Source organism: Tursiops truncatus, chromosome 12 (genome assembly GCF_011762595.2).
Source record: "Tursiops truncatus isolate mTurTru1 chromosome 12, mTurTru1.mat.Y, whole genome shotgun sequence".
Taxonomy (NCBI): domain Eukaryota; kingdom Metazoa; phylum Chordata; class Mammalia; order Artiodactyla; family Delphinidae; genus Tursiops; species Tursiops truncatus.
The window spans coordinates 68761311-68772276 of NC_047045.1; the positions used below are offsets into that span (position 1 = coordinate 68761311).

The 10966-nt window shown below is 43.8% G+C and overlaps 1 protein-coding gene across 15 annotated transcripts in view; it reads right to left on the bottom strand.

The window, feature by feature from the left end:
* PLAGL1 (PLAG1 like zinc finger 1) overlaps positions 1–10966 on the bottom strand; it is a 99973-nt gene that overhangs the window by 9883 nt on the left and 79124 nt on the right. The window lies entirely within an intron of this gene.

Sequence of the window (10966 nt, forward strand, 5' to 3'; positions counted from 1 at the left end):
GTGCAAAATTGGTCCTCAGATGTTGAACTGAATGAATTTATAATAGTAAACATTCCTCAGTTTCTTCAGGAAGGCTTTCTTTAATGATGAACTCAAATTCACAACTAGTTATAACATTTCATTCACCATAACTCTGTATTTCATTAATATGGATCTTCAAATATAAATATTTGCACTGTTTTCATGATACAATCACAAACTATTATAAACACAGTCTTCCCAACAGATTATAAATTCATCGTGGCTGAGGATCAAAGCCCAGCTATTTTTAAAAAATAAACTGTGTGGATACTACAGCATCTCCCATCACCATGTACTTGACCAGTACTGGCTGGCTGCTGCTGATTCCAATCTTTGGTTGAAACCTGATGAGCTCTCTGGCCACCACGCCCTTCAAACAGACTTGTGATTAACTTTCTATTATTTGGCAAACCTCCAACAGTCCTAACGGAGAACTAACAAAGGGATGGTCCTGATGATAGTCCGCTCTGTAACTTGACATGCAGATTGCATTTGAGTCTTAAATACGGTAATAGTTCAACACCTGTCACCCTGGAAAGATAGTAAGTCTTCCCCCAAAACATCTCAGGACATAATTTTCAATCCCCTTGATTCTAAAAATACTGAGTGAGTGATACAGATCTGCCAGTATGCCAAAGAAGGCTTGTGCCATCTGCTTCATTCTGTTCATGCTGATTATTTTGGGGATGAGAGAGCATCAGATTGGAATAAGAACATATATATATGGCAACAGCCAGGAAGGACTGTGTTCCCTGAGGGCTGATGGTATATGACGGCGGAGGGAGAGGTCAGGGCACAAGTGTAGTTCCAGGACGTCCGCAGTGCTGCGTAACACAATCAGCTAATGGGAGACAAATGTTTTACAACATTCTCAAAATAAACTATGACTTCTGGCTTCTATTTCCATTGTCCCCAGTGACACGATGCAAGGCCCATTTCTGAGAGGAAACTGAATTTCCATTTTTAGTCTCGCAACATGGGAACTCTTAAGTTCTTTTCTTGACTCCATTCATCACTCCTTGTGGACAAGAAGGTTCTACTCCGGACTTTTCTCTCTCCTAGTCCTGAAATCTGGGATTGCTTTCATAGATATGTATTAAGGCCAGTTTTAAAAGGGCCTCTAATAAGCTGTTTCTTCTCACACTCACAAAATATGAAAGAGCCAATCATGGAGCAGGGCAGGTGGAAATGCATTGTTTATTTGGCTCCAGGAGGCTCCTAGAGAGGGCGCTCCCCTCAATATTTGAAGGACTCTGATAGCAAGTCTCTATCATCTATGAAAAAAACATCCAGAAACATCAGCTGGAGGAAGAAGCTACTCAGAACCTCCAGGTGGTTGCTACTTCTTGTTTTTCATTATGCGCATGCATTGTAAAACTTGTTAGGTGTTGTATCTGAGCAAGCATGGTGTTAGAAGAGTTGGGGCTCATTATATGTCTCATCAGCGAAAGAGGAGCTCTTGGGGCTGGATTAGTAACCTGGTTGAGGATTACAGATGTGAAGCTTGACGAGTACCCTACCAGATGGCTGTGGCTGGGTTTTCAACCTTAACTGAGAACAGGGGTTCGTAAGTGGGGCCCATGGCAGAGGTTCCAGGGCCCATGGCTGAGAATTCTCAAAAATTCTGTGCAAAATTAGGAGGCATGTGTATTAGAGTTCTTAAGAGGAGAGGGACCATAGCTTTCTTCAGATTTTCTAAGGAGCTCTAGATTTAAACAGGTTAAAGGACACTGACTTAGATGAAAAAAGGGAAAATCCCTCTTGGTGCTATCAATTCAGTTTCACTTTTCACAAAGTCACTGATATTTCCTAAGCGATGGACCATATATTTGGTGCCTCAGTCACTGCATTTTATCAGGTTAAAGTAAAAAAAGGGGGGGGGGGGAGCGGGAGTCTATAATAATTTTCTTTGGAAATTCAAGCAATAAACAACTTCTACAAATTTCGTTTCAAACGTGGGTAATGATGATAATTAATAGATTCTATCATCTAAAACAGGGCTACCTTTTGACTAGAGGGAAGGTTGCCCTCAAAATCATAGGGATTCATTTGTCAGCATCTTTAAAAATCTTTTATTAAAGTGTGTGTGTGTGTGTGTGTGTGTGTCTGTGTGTGTGTGTGTGTGTCCTGAATAAAGTACTAAGATACTATCATTAAAATCCGTAACACCTGAGCTGACATACCACTTGGAAGAAGGCTCTTGCCTAGGATGAACTCTCAGGCTGGATCCCCAAAGCCTGTCACCCCACTCTGTCTGCAGACCTCTCTCCCACAGTGGCCCAAAGGCAACCACAGCTGCAGATCCATCTACTTGGTATTTCCTTAACGTGCCACCTTCTCTCACGCTTCTGTGTTTTCCACACTATGCTATGCTCCTTCCTGGACTATCTCGCCACCCCTTGTCTACCTGGCCAACTCCTACTTTCCTTGTCACTCCCAGGCAGAGGAATGAGCTCCTTTTCCACCTGGTGAGATGGTGAAACGGGGAGCCCACCAAGAAAGCGACTGGAACGGTCCAGGTGAGCCTGCAGGGGCTTGGGCTAAGGTGGTCGTGGTGGAGATAAAACAGAGCACTGAAAACCACGGCTCAGTTAGCAAGGGAAGATTGGTTTGGTGAGAAACTGCTTCCACAAAGGGTTCTTCTGTGTGCCCTCCAAAACTATTTATTCAACACCGGGTAGACATCTCCACTTTAATATGTTTGAAACAATTTGCTTTCAGTGGTGGGAAGCATCGGCTGCCCGCCCCCGGTTCTGCTCTGGGGGGCGCCATGCACAGCAAGCCCCTGCCTCCCCAGCCTGCCAAGCAGTCAGGTTTGCAGCCTACTGACTCTTTTAAACTGTCACCTTGAGAGGTTTTATTGTGTTAACCCAGTGACTAAGCTCTTATTTTCTTAGAAACAAGGCTGAAGATAAGAAAGCTGAAGTGAACTGTTTACCTAATACCTAGAGAGAAAATTACACCACAGCTTTAGAACATCAAATCTATGCATTAGACTTAGAAAAAACGAAAAAGGACGGGGTGCTAACCTTCTCTTCACAAACAGTATGAGTTATATCTAGTTAAAGATGGTACCCTGAATAAAAGTATGTAGCCCCAGTCTCTCCTGAAACTCTACTAAAACAATATTAATGAGATTTTTTCAAAAACACAACCTAAGATAACAGGAAAGGAGAAAACTGCAACAAACTTTTGGAAGCTGGAAAGCAGGTAAACAAGCAGTAACTGACTTAGCCGTCCTAAGAAAGCGGTATTCTAAGCCAGTAATGAAAAGCTATGAAGCAACCTGATTCACCCCGCAGAACCCATCAAGTCTCAAAGTTGGGCACTAGGTACTTCTGGAAGTGGGGATAAGAGTGGGTATAGAAACAGAGAGAGTGGTTGAAAGTCTGTCAGTGCGTTCAGCCCTCTGACCCCCTCCCGAAAGAGGGTATGAGAAGGGGGTCCTATGCTGAAACAGGGTGAATTAAGTAGAAGTTTGCATACTTCCCCTATTCGCCTATCAGAACAAAGGCGACCAGGCCTATTATACTCTCCAGGACAGGAGACTGAAAGAGTCTTCTCTGGGAAAGCTGACTAGCCCAAGAGAAAAGAGCTAACGACAAGGACAAATGGCAGTCCTGAAGGGTTTACCCATATTCCCCTACAACGAAGCCCTTGTTGACAAGCCCTATCTAAGTACACAAAGCTTCCATCAGCTTTTCTATGGCTCCACTCACGAGTCAGCAGGCCTCCAAGGATCACCAGAAATCAGAAGCAAGCATCTATTAGGAAAAACCGACACAGAACAAACAGAAAAAGGCAGCTAGGCTAATGAAGAAGAAAAAAGACTATGGAGAAAACTTCAGAAACAACTGTCATTAATATCCTAGAGAGAACAGAGATATCCCCAAAGGAACCGGAGTTTTAAAAAAGAAAACAACAAACTACAACAAGGACGGTGACAAGTGCAAGACCCCAGGCACAGGCATTTGAGTCAAACTTGCTGGGGGAGCATCTGAGAATCTGCAATTTTAATAAACTCCCCTGATGACTCTTAGGCACCTTTATGTTTGCCAATGTGGCTTCTTTTGAGGGTACTGCTATTTTTACATCTTTGTTAGTCCTAATGCTCACTAGTGATTAGCACCATGAAGCAACCTTTTATGACCCAGAGACTAATTAACAGTAGACCATCCATAGGTTAAATTGTTAAAATGTGCATCATTAGACTAAGAAACAGGAATTTAATTTTTTTAATTAAATTTTTAATTTAAATTTTTTTAATTTAATTTAATTTTTAAGTTAATAAGACAGTTTACTATCTTTGTCATATGAAAAAGGTGCCTATTATCACTTTCTTATTAAACATTTGTACTAGAAGTTGTGGTCGAAACAATAAAGCAATAAAAAGACTTAAAATTGGAATGGAATAAATCTTTTGCCATTCACAGATGACTATATAGAAAACTCCAAAGAATCCACACATAGAATATGAGAATTAGAAAGTCTGACAAGGTATTTGGTTACAAAAATCAAAATACAAAATCGACTGCATTTTTAAATGCCAGCAAACAGAAATATAATTTAAAATTAATTAGCCACAAAGCAAAGATAGCTAGGAATAAATCTAACCAAAGACAAACAAGATATTTATGGAGAAACTATAAAACTATACCGAAAGACAAAAGAAAACCTAAATAAATGGAGAAATATACCATGTTCATGAATAGGGAAATACAGATCGAATTACTGTAATATTGGCAGTTCTCTTCATATTGATATACTGATTCACTGAAGTTCTAATAAAAATTCAACAAGGTTCTTTGTTGGAACTTGACAAGATCATTCTAAAATTTTATATGGAAGAGGAAAAGTCAAGAATAGCCAAGACTTTCTCCACTCAGCTGGCTCATTCTCATCATCATACAAACAGACCAAAGAAGAAAAGGCAAAAGATAACAGATAAAAACTTTTATAAAAAAAAGGTACAGGGCTTCCCTGGTGGCGCAGTGGTTGAGAGTCCGCCTGCCGATGCAGGGGACACGGGTTCATGCCCCGGTCCGGGAAGATCCCACATGCCCCGGAGCGGCTGGGCCCGTGAGCCATGGCCACTGAGCCTGCGCGTCCGGAGCCTGTGCTCCGCAACGGGAGAGGCCACAACAGTGAGAGGCCCGCGTACCGCAAAAAAAAAAATACAGTAATTACGGCAGTATGATATAGGCACAGGATTAGACTAGTGGACCAATGGAGTAGAATGAATAGCCGAGAAACAGACCCACTTTTGTATGGAAACTTAATATACGACAGGGCTGGCACTGCAATCATTGGGGAAAGAATGGACTACTTAATAATTGGCTATCCATATGGAAAATAGGAAACTGGATTCCTACCATACATCATATAGGAAATTAATTCCAGACAGATTACAGGCTTAATGTTTAAAACAAAACTTTACACCTTTAAAACCTTTAAACCTTTAGGCAAGAACGAAAAACTTAAAAAGTATTTCACAGAAGGGGAAACCCATGTAGCCAATAAACAAATGAAAATATGTACAGTTTTATCCAGGTTAGATCTCTTGGTCCACCATTAAAATCACTTCCCATGTACATTTTACTCTGTGGGCCTTCCCCCTTCTTGACTGGCAAAACTTCAATCCTGGTTAATTTATTTAATCCCCACCCCTATTCCCTGGCACTCCTTATGCCTCCATTCCCTGCCTCTTTTTTTTTTTTTTCCTTGTGTCATGCATTTACATCTGACACTTTTTGTTTTATTTCTTAACACTCCCCTCCCCAACTAGATTGGCAAAAATTAGAAAGTCAGGCAAAACCAAGTAATGCCCAGTGGAAGGGAAAGAGGTAGTATACAAGCCTGGAGTCAGGACGTGTACATTCTAAGATGCTCCTCCTTAAGAACTAAGATATGATGCAATTAAATTGCTCTATAAAGACTTATGCATGAAAAAAAGTGAAAACAATCATTGAAACTCAAGATGGATAAGATATATGGTTGTCGAAGGAATAACTATCTCTTGCTTGGGAGATCAGGAGAAGTTTCACGGAGAAGCCAAAGTTTAAGCTGAGCCAGCAAGGTTACCTGGTGTTCGAGGGGGAGGTGGTCTACTGCAGGCCAAGGGAATGAATCAACACAGGGTACTAGAAAATAAGTACTTCAGTATGACTGGATATGGATGTAAACATGGGGGTACCATGGACAAACAGGCTGGAGAGAGACAGACCAAATCGTAAAGCGCCAGTGATGTACTGCTCTACTGCACTAGGAGAAGGTGGCCTTTTTGTTGTAATATTTTAGCAGGCTGACTAACATATTTAGTCAAGGGTAGCCACTAACTCTGGGTTTATGTGGAGGTAGAGTGAGGTGGGGAGAGAAGTGGAAACAGGTAGAAAGATGCCAACAAAACAGTCTCAACAGGAGTAGGAGGCATTCCTGCTGAGTGATGGAAAAGGCATAACAAGCACAGGAATCTAAGCCTCAAAGAGCCACAGAAGACCAAGAGGAGGCAAAGTACAAGGGGCAGGGATCCCAGGACCAGTGACCAGGGGAGCCAGGCAACAGGAACCCACTACAGTAGGCGCCCCTTATCCACAGCGAATATGTTCCAAGACCCCCAGTGGATGCCTGAAACCACAGATATTACCAAACTGTACATATGCTATGTCTTTTCTTATACATGCGTACTTAGGATAAAGTTTAATTTAGAAATTAGATTAATTAGATTAACAACAAGAACAACATAGAACAATTATTACAAACACTGTAACAAAAGTTATATGAATGTGGTTTCTCTCTCAAAATATCTTTTTTTCCCAAAGTATCTTATTGTACAAATTTAATGCCTTTTCTGCGCCTCAACTAAGCGCTTAGCGCGAACCGTGGCCGTAACATTTGCGGTTTCAGGTGAGAGCAAAACTAGCACAAGTTTCTCTTTCCTTCCGCCCAATTTCACAGATAGAAGATTCCTTCTTACTGTAGATCTTAGCAACCTCGACATATGATTTTTCTCCTTATTAAGTTGATAAGTTTCATCTTTTCCCTTAAAGGAAGCACTTTACGGCTGCTCTTTGGCTCATCCAAATTGACGGCATCACCACTCTTGTGCTTATTAAGTAAAATAAGGGTTATTTGAACACATGCACTGTGATACCGACAGTGGGTCTGATAACTGAGCCAGCTACTAAGTGACCAACAGGCAGGATATGCTGGATGAAGGGATGACTCACGTCCCGAGTGGGATGGAACGGGCCGGCATGAGATTTCATCGTGCTACTCAGAATGGTGCACGATTTAAAATTTATGAATTATTTCTGGAATTTTCCATTTAATATTTTTGCACCGTGGGTAACTGAAACCATGGAAAGTGAAATCTCAGATAAGGAGGGACTACTGTAGTTAAATTAGGACTTAGAAAATGGTAGAGGAAACAGGGGACAGTGACGGTGGAGAGGGAAAGAAATGTCAAGCCCCAGAAGAAAAACCTAGCAAAACACAGGAGTTCGGAGTTCAGTTTCAGAGGTATTGAATTTAATGGTGCCTAAGGGGCATTCAGGCCAGCCAGGAGACTTCCACATGGAGGAGGCCCTGAGGTCGTCTCCCAGGCTAAATAATAGCGAATAATACCCTTGCCTGCAGGAAAGTGGATACCATTCTGAATCTGACTTCTGTAAGTGACTTTATAAATTACTCTGGGCTCTGTGTATGTGGGTGGCTTCAGATCGTCAGTAAGGGCGCATGATCAGCCTTGGTCACCAGTGTCTGCGCTCCCCAAGTGGGCTGGTACAGTGGGGTGGCCTGGGCTGGGCAGGGATTTGTTTTCTTTACAGCAGGCCGCAGCTAGACTGGTCCTCCCTTAGGGGACCTACTCTGCCCTGTGGAGCCAGATGGAAGTGGGCGTGTGGTGGCATGTCCCTCTTGGAGGCTCCAAGGACAGAAGAAGCCTTCTGCCTCAATTCCCTCAGTTCCTCTTAGGTAAGGTAGTGTAGTGACAAGTCTGTGGTGATAAAAATAAGCAAAATGAGAATTAAGTTTGCATTTTAAAAAAACTTGATAAGATGTTCCAAATAATTTCTAGATGGTGAAAATACAAAACGAGACCCTAATAGCTCAAAAATCCTGTTTGGTTGCCCACTCTACGAGAAGAGGTGGGCTTTTTTTTTTTTTAACAGATGGGAGCCTTTTATTATTATACTGTGTTTAGCACATCGAAGATAACATGTAACTGATTTTGTCAAGACTGGCCACTCCAGGCCTACATGGAGGTGGGGAGAGAAGAAAGAGGTAGAAGCAGATAGAGATGCCCATGGAACTCTGTCTTGCCTGGGATGGGAGGAAGCACTGGAACAGGCAGAAGCCCAGGAATATGAGCCTTGATGAGCCAAAGAAGACTGAGAGAAAGCAAACTGCCGACGGCAAAAGAGGACCGCCGACCAGGAGCCAGGCTCCATCACCACAGAGGCGTCATCTGAAACCATCCTGTTATGATGCCACTCCCTCCCGCACCCACACGGAGCGGAAGCAGGGACCTTACACAGCTCGGGACTCCCCAGACAGGGCCGAAGCACCTCTACGGGACCAGCCGCTCGGCATAATATCCATCAGGCAGAGAGGAGGGAAGGAAACATCTCTACAGGTTCTTAAATGCTCCCCACTCCTCCTCGCCCCACCTCATACACGGTGCTCTTAAATATTAACATTTAGGAAGAAACAGACAAAGGTCTACAAGCAAGCAAAATAGGTAAGTGCATCCGGAGAGGCAAGTGTGAGGCCCGGGACTGGTTCTCAAGCTGAGATGGGACGGAATGTGTCAGGGAGACTGTTAATGAACGCTAGGTAGCATGGCAGGGGGTGGGGTGGAGCACGGACCCGAAATCCAGACAAGAGCCTTTGGTGTGAGGAGAAGATTTCCTAGTCATTAAAGTCAGCGGCAGGGACTACTCCTTTGTGACAGCTGGAAATATATCCCCCTCCCCCCTCCCAACAAATCCTCGGCTACTCGCCTTTATGCCCTTTACGATGTGTTTCTATAGCTGACAGCGGTGATCTCTTTTCCTGGAACTCTAAGAGCAGGGCACAGAGGAACCAAAACTTACCTAATTATCGGCAGGGCCTATTGTCCTAATACGGTTACCATTCTAGGGAAAAGAAAAGCCTGATTCCTTCCCAGGAAGTGTGTGAGGGCAAAGGCTCACACTGAGAAAAGAAATAAGAAAAGCTCACTAGTCACATGGATGACGGGAAGCCAGACGCCCGAGTTAAAATCTCTTGACGGAACCTTAAAAGCTACATGAGATCGGGAAAGGATGCTCAAGACTTGGGAGGACCGTTTCATCCTTAAAAAAGCCAGCTCCCTAAATAAATAGAAAAAGGGCTGAAAGTGCAGATAACAGTATGTCAGCAAAGGGTCGCCGGGGGCTGAATTAGAGATGACTTTCTTTGTTTTTCCTCTTTGAGTATCCGTCCTGTCTAAATTTTTGTAATGACTACTTGGGCTGAGTTGAGGAGCCAACCAGGTGGACGAAAGGGAGTAGGTCCATCTCAGGCAGAGGGGAGACCATGTAAAAGCACAGAGGCATGAAGCCACACGGGGCAGCACGGATCATGTGCTCTAGTTTGGCTGGAAGGCAGGTGTGAGCAGAGGCGGGGGAGCAGGCGATGGGCCTGCAAAGAAGGCAGTGCCCTGAACACAAGGGCTCCAACGCGCCAGGCGGGGGGATCTGGGAGCCAGGGAAAGTGAGGGCGCTGTATCAACAGACTGCCGTCCACAAGAAAAAAGTTACACGTAATCACTAATCCCTCCCCCGTGAATAACTTCATTACCCTGCGGGGACAGCAGATTTAAAAGTACTGTTCTGAAACCTCTAAATGGTTCCTTTTTTTCCCACAAGGAGGGCCTGAGACCTAATCTGATTAACTGAATGGACACAGATGTAATTGGCAGTTTCAAAAAACAATTTACACTTCTTTTTTTTCCAAGCTTTTTCAATGGATGAACATCCGGAACTCACTTGACTATAAACTGTGTACACAGTTCAGAGAGAAAAGTGAAATTGCTGTGCCCACTCCAAAGCTCACACCCCTTCCTCCAGAAGCAGAGGTCTGCCCACCTCTGCGGCCACATGTGTTATTTACGGGACAAAGCTACTATCCAGCGCTTGACTTGAGAATCTTCTCTTGGCCTTTCCACGGCACATCCAATAAATTCAAAGGATGCCAAGCAAACTGTTCACCCAGACATACTTGGTTAGAAATATAAAAATATTTATCACTAGTCCTTTAAGAGGACCCCAGTTTTTCATTTTTGTCTTGGTAAGGTGACATTTTATTTCATCCTGTTTCCAGTTTAAAAGGAAATGGCACTGGAGAGACAAGGCAACTTTTCCAAGTTACTGCACTGTCTTCTCTGAAAGGGAGAAAGGAATGTCAAGGAAGGGGGCGGGGAGCTTAAAAAGAGTGGAACACCAGCAAGCAGGGCCTCCTCTCCTTTTCACCTTAAGTCTTTTCTCTCCCTCATTCACAGCTTTAGGTTCTTTGTTTGTTTAACAAACCATTACAATCATACCCAGTTCAATGGGGAGGAATGTGAACCTCTCTAAGTAGCTGTCCTCGCAATCCACATGTGTGGTCCATCCGCAGCCCATCCGCAGGGGCTTCAATGTGCCGTCCTGTGCTCCTGTCGCCCTGGAGGCCAGGCACCTTGCTTACAATAAGCCCCAATTTCCCGCTGCCGCATGCTTCCTGCTCCTTCCCAGTAGCCTATAGCGATGCCTCACGTTGTTCTTCCTTCCCGGCTTGGCTGGCGACTGCCCTGTCCATTTTGCCTAAGCTTGTCCCGCTAAGCTCCAGAGACACACAGGGCCTGGGGTGTTCGCCACCCCCTACCTGTCTTCAGCCCACAGACTCACCACCCAATACTTGGCGGTCACATTCCAGGATCTTACTGGTT